Here is a 7,813-nt window from a genome sequence, read left to right as displayed (position 1 = left end):
GCCTTATCACTCTCTTACTCTCAGTTGTTTCTGTGCTGACCCACATTTCTGTTTTGCCACTTTACGGTCTGGCAGAAGTTCCACCATTTTGAAGTTAAATTGCTTGTAAAAGACTCCATTCTAAATACTGAGTGATTCTGCAGCAACAGGAAGAGAGCCAGTGCTTCCCCTAATTTCCTTCCTGCCACTGCCTCAAATCCAGCTAAAATAACTTTTCCCAGGGAGTGGATTAGTTGGGAAAAGATGTTTTCATTGAAGCAGGGTAGTTCTGATCCCAGCTGGCTCCATCTCAGAACCACTTGTTTGAATATTCAGCCCATGATGGGCTTTGTGGAATGTTAATTATTGAAGGAATGCAATATAGAGATTTTCACTTGACAACTGCTAATTTGAGTTCACAAAGCCTCTTGTTTCCTTATTAAGATACAGGCAGTAGAATGTATAGAAAATTCAAAGCTAACTGGGTGTACTGCTTCGGCTGGAACCACACCTGTGTATTGCCTCCTAGTATGTCAACTCCTGCTTTTCTACAAACAATAGTTAGGCAATCACCTATTGACATTTCATTAGTCTTATTCCAAGCATTAAGTTCACCCTTGCCATAACTTCCATGCAATGGAAGCAATGGCAAGCAATGGGAGAAGGGTAATAGAATGGGGGGAAGGAGTGAGGGGTTAAGAAGGCATTCTTCAGTCTCTCTTGCTCCAGGATACCAATGGGCTGCAGAAATGAAGGATCAGTAAGCTCTGGAAGTATTTTATTTAGATTGCTACCCTGTCTTCTCCATATCCCTCCTTTCTAAAATATTAAGAATTCAGTCCTTGTTACATGGGGGTGACAACCCAGGTAAGAAAGATCGATTTTTAGTATGGCTGATTTAAGTGTGTGCTCGAAGACAGAGTCACAAAAACAATCAGCTATGCTGATGAGGATAGAATTGTACTGCTCACAGGAGTGTACTTTAAGATTATGGAATAATGTTCCTGTTATGAGGTATGGCTCAAACTGTCCTGTCTCTACAACAAGACTTATGCTTAGGATAAAATATAATTTTAAAATCCGGGAGCATCTTAGAAGGAAGTTGCTTGATAAACACCAGGTGTTTTAATATGCTTAATTCAATTATTGTGAAGCAACTTGAGGAAGTATCAGGATGTCGATCTACTCTGAAGTCATGTAGGTGGTATTGAAGGCACATACCAGGAGATACAAAGAATGTCTCAACTGCCATTTAAATCATACATTTTTTCTGATTATAAAAAAATAACACCTGCTTATAGTGGGGAGAGGGGAATACAGAAATATGCAAGTTTATAGCAAAAATAAAATCACCTATATTCCCATCATCCAGAAAAATGTTTCCTTTTTATCTTTTTTAAAAATGAATATATACATAATACATATGACTCAAAATTAGTTCCATATTGCATATATAGTATTTTTGAACTTTTCATTTGGAAATAGTTTCAAACTTACAACAGTTGCAAGAATGAAAATAGCACAAGGAATATCTGTATATCCTTTACCAAGATATGGTTTATAGTTAACATTTTACACTATCTGCTTTATCATTTGTTCAATCTACCTATCTATCTGAGGATTGCAAAAGGAAAACAGGGGTTTTCATCTATCTACTATCTATCATCATCTATCTATAATTTAAGGGTGAGTTACATATATCACAGCTCTTTTACTCCTAATTCAGTGTGTATTTCTTAGGAATAAAGATTTTTGTCTAATATAACCACAGTTGTCTGCTTTATAAATTCATAAATTTACATTTATTTGAAAATTTTATTTAATCCACCATCCATATCCCCATGTTATCATTGGAGCCAAAAAAATGTCCTTCATAGCATTTTCCCCCTCCAGCACAGGATCCAGTCTAGGTTCAAATCTCTTAAGCTTCTTTTATTCTGGGACATTTTCATAGCCTTTATCTTTTCTGATATTGACATTTTGAAGGATGCAGTGCCTCTCACCCATGCTAACACATGCCTTTATTCTTGTAATTGAATACTCTCCATTTTGTATTTGTCTGGTGTTTCTCTGAGTAGACTGAGGTTATGCATTCTCTTTTGGGACATCTCATAGTTCTGATTCTAGACATTTTACTCAGCTTTTGATGGTGTTACTGGAAAGATGAGTAGTCATCCAGGAAATGACTTGCCTTGGAGTATTACTGCTCAGCTAATGAACAGTCTGATTAAAAGGGGTTTATTGAAACAACCAATTTGAATACGTAAGGCAAATATTTTATTGGAGTTCTTAGTACTTAATTTGCGGTTTTGATGACTAAACTTTTTAATATTGTTTTTGAGCATTGCTAATGGGAGTGCAACCATTACCCAGTGGCAAGACACAGTTCTGAGGGACATTCTAAAGTACTTCCTTCCTACAAGTCGCCACAAATTCATTTCCTTTTGCTTTTAGCTAATTTAAGAAGCCATGAGGTGATGAGTGGGTGTGTGCAGCAGTAGCTCGACAGGAAGGAGGTCTCGGTTTGCTCTGCCTTTCTGGGATGGAATCTATGAAGGGCTCTGATAAGTATTTCTTAACGAGACTTGAAAGCATTGTTTTCTCTTGTTGCCATATCCCTAGTGTGCACGGAAAGGAACTGAGAAATTCCTCCTTGGCCTCATAGTTGCATTCTAAACCGGGAATGGGTCTGTAAAGTAGTGCAGAAGAACGGGCCCAAAGTGACTAACGCATACCCCTGGCGAGCTCCCCGCGCCCGCCAGGGGGCAGCAAAGATGAGGGTGCCGCACAAACAGACGGAGCGGTTGGGTATTCAAAGCAGAGGGAGCGAACAGCCTCTGTATTTAGAAGTCAGCAAAGCGTTTCCAGCGTGCTTTACGCCTTTCGACAGATTGCTTTGCGGATCTTCTCCCGTTCTGATTTGACTTACGTCTCCTCTTCCTACCCTTCCCGCCTCCACCCAGGGTTCGCTCTCGATTTGGACCTTCTTCCCAGGGTCCCCTTGCGCTTCCTTCCCAGTCGCCTCTGCGCGGCTCTATCTGAAGTCCCCTTCCGCGTGTATTTATCCTAGACGGAGCTCCCTGCGTGCACCGCGCGCTGTCGGAGGCGCGTAAGTGAGGAGGGAGGATGGCCTAGTAGGGTGGTTCTGGCGGGGCGCTGTGGAGCTGGGGCTGCTCAGATTCCGAGTAGAGCATCGAGGCGGTGGTTCAGTTTGTCCTGCGGTCCTAACATAGTGAACTTGAGTGCAGAGGCCTGTACTAAGTTCAGGGCTTCTAGAGAATTTGGTTAGGAGGGACAGGGTTACCCGAAACCTGCACCAACACACGTAGCACTCACGCCAGGACCCCACCACGGGATAAAGGCAGCGTATTGTTAACTGTGGCAGCCCCCTGAGCGGGCGCGAGATTGCTAAATGCTGCTTGACAGGAGTGAAGGGTGCTGAAGTTTCTGTCAGTAGCTGAACAGCGTTGGAAGGAGTGGCTGCGTCTGGGAAGGAATTACCCATTTAAAAGGAATTTGACGCCCGTACTCAGCCTTTCTAGACTTGTTTTTTAAAAAATTCATCTATGATTAAGTTTATCCTTTTAAAGTGAACAATTCTAAGCAGCGTCAGGGCCTGGTTAGTACTTGGATGGGAGACCACTTAGGTGCTGCAGGCGTTAAAAATAAAGGGAATAATTCAGTGGTTTTAGTATAGTCACAAGGTGGTGTAACCATTATCTAATTCCAGGATATTTTTGTCACCCCCTAAAAGAAACCCTGAACTCATTAGCAAGCAGTTCTCATTTCCTCCTGTCCCTAAACCCACAAATCTACCTTTTGTCTTAATGAATTTACCAATTCTAGATATTTCACATAAGTGGAATTATACAGTATTTCCTTTGTGTCCATCATACTTCACTTGGCATAATGTTTTCAGTGGTCATCCATCTGTAGCATGTGTCAGTACTTCACTCCTTTTGATGGCTGAATAATAATATTCAGTTGTAGGGATATACCACATTAGTTGATGGGAATTTGTTTTTTTTTTCTACTGTTTGGCTTTGTAGACCTTTTAAGGTCTATTCCTCCACAGAACTCTGAGGTACAATCATTTTAAAGCTAAATTCTCAAAGGCCAGCATTTAACTCTGAGATTGGGTCAGTTATTTCAGTGACTTTGGGTCTGGTGTTTTTAGGGAAGTTTATTATTATCTCAATTTATTACTTATCAGATCATTAATTGTACTGGTAACAAGCAGAGAAATGTTTATGTGCAGTTCTTATCAGAAGCTACTGTGAAATGTATGCCATGACCTGTTGTAATGAGAACTGGGTGTAGTTGGAAGTGAGCATATGAAAATGTAATTGAGATAGCTGTAGGAGAGCTAAAAAAAAAACCCTTACAGCTGATCCTTTTATTTGCTGAGTCTGTATTTGTTAACTTACCTACTATCTAAAAAAAGAAAAAAAAAACCTTGATATCCAGTCCTGCTGTTCTTGATACAATCAGAACCTCATCCATCACTGAGTCCTGTCAATTCTGCCTCCTGTAATACATACCTGGAATCTAGCTTTCTCTACATTTTCATGATCTTAGTTGAGCTGTTATCATTTTCTTCCTGGGTTGTTGTAATATAGTCTCCTAACTGATCTCTTCCTTAATTATTCACTGTTGACAAAAAGCTTTCTGAGGCATAAGTAAAATTTTTTTATTCTCAGCTTAAAATTTCCATTGCTCCCCATGGTTTGCAAACTGAAGTTCTAAGCTTTTAAAGGTGGCTTCTATTACCCTTCGTGATTATGCCCTCTCCTGTCTTTAATAAAGATGAGGAGGTCAGACAAAAGGAAAATTTCCTTATATAACAAGCCTCATTCTCTCTTACTCCTTCTTTCTTTCTTCTACATATAATTAGAAGTGCTTTCATGTAATAAGGAAATGGATAAGAATAAAAATGTTTCCCGATCTTGTTTACCTTCTTAATAGCTCTCGAATTCATCCATTTCTTGCTCACAGCCACTGCCCTAGTTCAAGTTCTTTCCTCTTACCTTGTACGAGTCTTTTTTGGTCATATGTTTTCATTTCTCGGTGAAAATACTTATCAGAAGAATTCTAGGGTCACATGGCAAATGCATATTTAATTTCTCAAGAAATTACCAGGTTCATTTCTAAAATTATAAAACTATAAAACTTCTAGAAGAAAGAATAGACTATCTTCATAACCTGGGTGTGTACAAAAGTTTTCTTAGATAAGACTCAAAGCAATAACCACTTAAAAGATAAATGGGATTACATCAAAATTTAAAACTTTTTATCAGGGACAACTCTAAGAAAGTGACTAGGCAAGCACTGCCATCTATCTGACGCAAGGCTGATACCCAAGATATATAAAGAACCTTTAGGGTTCAAGGCTTGGGACTAATGATCTGTGGCTTGCAGCTCTACCTTCTGGACCTATGGCTCCATCTTTAAGTTATTCTTCTCTTTTTCATAAAAGGTAGCGTGTGTTTACAGCTGAGCATTTAATCACCCCGTTTTCTGCCAACAGTGATCTAATTGTTTCACATCCTTGCCAGCCTTTTGTGTGGTCAGTCTTTATTTTTAGCTGTTCTGGTGGGTGTAGAGGGGCATGTCATTGTGGTTTTAATTATACTTCTTGATTATAATGATGTTGAGCACTTTTTCCTGTACTTATTGACATTTGTATATCCTTTATGAAATACCTGTTCAAATCTTTCGCTTATTTTAAGTTGGATTGTCTTTTCATTATTGAGTTGTAGGAGTTCTTTATTTGTCCTTCTTATATCCTGGATATCAGTCCTTTGTGGTTGCCTATTCATTTTCATAGAGTTGTACTTGACAAGCAGTTTTACATTTTGATGTAGTCATGCTTATCATTCTTATAGTTATTGCTTTATGAGTACTGTCTAAGAAATGGCCACCTCCAGATTGTGAAGATATACTTCTATATTTTCTTCTAAATAGTTTATAGTTTTAGGTTTTATAGTTAGGCCTGTGATCCATCTCTAGTTTTTGTGAATAGTGTGAAAAATATTTTGTGAAAAATATTAATGTTTCCCCTTATAGATATCCATTTGTTCCAGAATCATTTGTTGAAAATGCCATTGTGTTGCATATGTACCTTTATTGAAATTCAGATGACCATATAAATGGCAGTTGATTTCTGGACTCTATTCTCTATTCCATTGATCAATCCTTATGTCTGTACCACTATTGTAATTACTGTAGCTTTGTAGTAAGTCTTGAAGTTACGTAGTGTAGGTCAACAACTTTGTTGTTGTTTTTCAAGTTTGGTTTAGATAATTTAGATCCTTTGCATTTTCCATATAAATGTTAGAATCATCAGTTTCTACAAAAACAGCGGTAGGCTTCTGATTGGGATGGCATTGAATCTTTAGGTCAATTTTGGAAGGATTAATAACAGTATTGAGTATTCAAACTTAGGAACATGGTATACCTCTCTTTTTATTGAAATCTTCTTTAATTTTAGTTCTGTTTTGTTTTCAGTGCAGCAGTCTTACACATCTTTTGTTAAATTTTCTCCTAAGTATGTTTTTTTTAAACTCTCTTGTAAGATGAAGCCATCATTTGTATTGTTACTTTGTACATAATGTTCCATTTTTTTCTGATGGCTTTTAAGATTTTCTCTTTATTTTTTGTTTTTTTTAGCAATTTGCCTATGATGTGTTTAGTTGTGGTTTTCTTTGTATTTATTCTGCTCTGAGTTTGCTGAACTTCTTAAATATATACATTTATGTCTGTCACCCAATTTTGGGAAAATTTGAACCATTATTAAAAATAATTTTTTTGCCCATTCTCATTAATCTCTTCTTTTGGAACCTCAATTATATGCAAGTTAGCCATTATGATATTAACTCATTGAACCCTGATACACTTTTATTATTTTCAATGTTTTCCATTTTTTTATAGCTTTATTGAAATATAATAAACAATTTGTTGCTTATGTTTGCAATGTATAATTCAGTGAGTTTCAGCTATAGTGTGCATATAATAATATATTAGTTTCAGTTTTATGGCATAGTGATTAAAGATCTATATAACTCACAAAAATCCTACTAAATCACCACCCTTCTGCCCTCTATTTTTTATAATATTATTGATAATATTCCTATACTTTATATCTCCATGACTATTTTGTACCTATCCATTTGTACTTCTTAATCTCTTTGTCCTTTTTCACTGACTCCCCACCGAACCCCCTTCCCCTCTCGTAGCCCTGAAAATATTCTCTGTATCTATGAGTTTGTCTCTGTTTTTGTTGTTGTTGTTTATTCTTTAGATTCCACATGTATGTGAAATCATGTGGCATTTATCTTTATCTGACTTACTCCATTTAGCATAATACCCTCTAGGTCCATCATGAAATATCTTTTTTCATCCTCTTTTAGTCCGTGTGTGTCTTTTAATCTGAAGTGAGTCTCTTGTAGGCAGCATATGTAGGGGTCTTGTTTTCTTATTTGTTCAGCCACCCTATCTTTTGATTGGAGCACTTAATTCTTTATCATTTGAGGTACTTGTTGATAGATATGTAGTTATTGCCATTCTTTATTAATGTTTTTGATATATGTTTTTTCTTCTTAAAGAAGTCCCCCCAACATTTCCTATAATACTGGCTTGCTGTTGATAAATTCCCTTAGCTTATTTTTGTCTGGGAAGCTCTTTATCTGTCCTTCGACTCTAAATCATAGTTTTACTGGATAAAGTAATCTTGTTTGTAGGTCCTGAGTTTTCATCACTTTGAATATTTTATGCCAAGTCCTTCTGTCCTGCAAAGTTTCTGTTGAGAAATCAGCTGCCAGTCTTATGGGAGCTC

At 37.3% G+C, this 7,813-nt stretch overlaps 1 protein-coding gene across 6 annotated transcripts in view; it reads left to right on the top strand.

The window, feature by feature from the left end:
- The first annotated feature begins 2,896 nt into the window (after positions 1-2,896).
- RAD52 (RAD52 homolog, DNA repair protein) overlaps positions 2,897-7,813 on the top strand; it is a 30,955-nt gene continuing 26,038 nt past the window's right edge. For 2 of the 6 annotated variants that reach the window (XM_015598398.2, XM_025040973.1), the window contains exon 1: positions 2,907-3,088. The gene's annotated coding sequence lies outside the window, so the exon portion shown is untranslated. Of the gene's footprint in view, positions 3,089-7,813 lie in introns of all 6 variants that reach the window. The other 4 variants (XM_015598400.2, XM_025040974.1, XM_006923883.3 and 1 more) reach the window with 4 other exon arrangements.

This window comes from Pteropus alecto, unplaced genomic scaffold, assembly GCF_000325575.1.
Source record: "Pteropus alecto unplaced genomic scaffold, ASM32557v1 scaffold76, whole genome shotgun sequence".
NCBI classification, from domain to species: domain Eukaryota; kingdom Metazoa; phylum Chordata; class Mammalia; order Chiroptera; family Pteropodidae; genus Pteropus; species Pteropus alecto.
The sequence above is the reverse complement of the archived record's forward strand: the minus strand, read 5'-3'. Positions and strand labels throughout refer to the sequence as shown.